Source organism: Lipotes vexillifer, unplaced genomic scaffold, assembly GCF_000442215.2.
Source record: "Lipotes vexillifer unplaced genomic scaffold, Lipotes_vexillifer_v1.1 scaffold370, whole genome shotgun sequence".
NCBI classification, from domain to species: Eukaryota; Metazoa; Chordata; class Mammalia; order Artiodactyla; family Lipotidae; genus Lipotes; species Lipotes vexillifer.
The window spans coordinates 1,300,007-1,301,417 of NW_006772699.1; positions in this window are offsets into that span (position 1 = coordinate 1,300,007).

Genomic DNA, 1,411 nt, shown 5'->3' on the forward strand with positions numbered 1-1,411 from the left:
TCCTTTGTTGTGCAAAAGCTTTTGAGTTTAATCAGGTCCCATTTGTTTATTTTTGTTTTTATTTCCATTACTCTGGGAAATGGATTGAAAAAGATATTGCTGCGATATATGTCAAAGAGTATTTTGCCTATGTTTTCCTCTAAGAGTTTTACAGTGTCCAGTCTCACATTTAGGTCTTTAATCCATTTTGAGCCTATTTTTGTGTATCGTGTTAAAGAATGTTCTAATTTCACTTTTTTACATGTAGCCATCCAGTTTTCCCAGCACCATTTATTGAAGGGACTGTCTTTCCCCCATTGTATAGTCTTGCCTCCTTTGTTGTAGATTAATTTTTTAAATTTCAATTTAATTTTATTTATTTATTTATTTTTATATTTTGGCTGCACTGGGTCTCTGTTGCCGTGGGTAGGCTTTCTCTAGTTGTGGCGAGCGGGGACCACTCTTCGTTGCAGTGCACAGGCTTCTCACTGCGGTGGCCTCTCTTTATTGTGGAGCACAGGCTTTAGTCACACAGGCTTCAGTACTTGTAGCACCTGGGCTCCGTAGCTGTGGCTTGCAGGCTCTAGAGCACAGGCTCAGTAGTTGGGCACACAGGCTTAGTTGCTCCGCAGCATGTGGGATCCTCCCGTACCAGGGCTCGAACCCGTGTCCCCTGCATTGGCAGGCAGATTCTTAACGACTGCACCACCAGGGAAGTCCCTGTTGTAGATTAATTGACCATGGGTGCGTGGGTTTATTTCTGGGCTTTCTATCCTGTTCCATTGATGTATATTTCTATTTTTGACCAGTACCATACTGTTCTAATGACTATAGCTTTGTAGGATAGTCTAAAGTCAGGGAGCCTGATTCCTCCAGCTCTGTTTTTCTTTTTCAAGATTGCTTTGGCTCTTTGGGGTCTTTCATGTCTCCATACAAAGTCTAAGATTTTTTTGTTCCAGTTCTGTGAAAAATGCCATTGGTAATCTGATAGGGATTGCATTGAATCTGTAGATCACCTTGGGTAGTATAGTCATTTTGACAATATTAATTCTTCTAATCCAAGAACATGGTATGTCTTTCCATCTGTTTTGTTGTCTTAGATTTCTTTCATCAGCGTCTTATAGTTTTCAGAGTACAGGTCTTTTGTCTCCTTATGTAGGTTTATTCCTAGGTATTTTATTCTTTTGGATGCAGTGGTAAATGTGATTATTTCTCGAATTTCTCTTTCTGATCTTTCATTGTTAGTGTATAGAAATGCAACAGATTTCTGTGTATTAATTTTGTAACCTGCAACTTTACCAAATTCATTGATGAGCTCTAGTAGTTTTCTGGTAGCATCTTTAGGATTTTCTGTATATAGTATCATGTCATCTGCAAACAGTGACAATTTAACTTCTTCTTTTCCGTTTTGGGTTCCTTTTTTTTTTTTTGG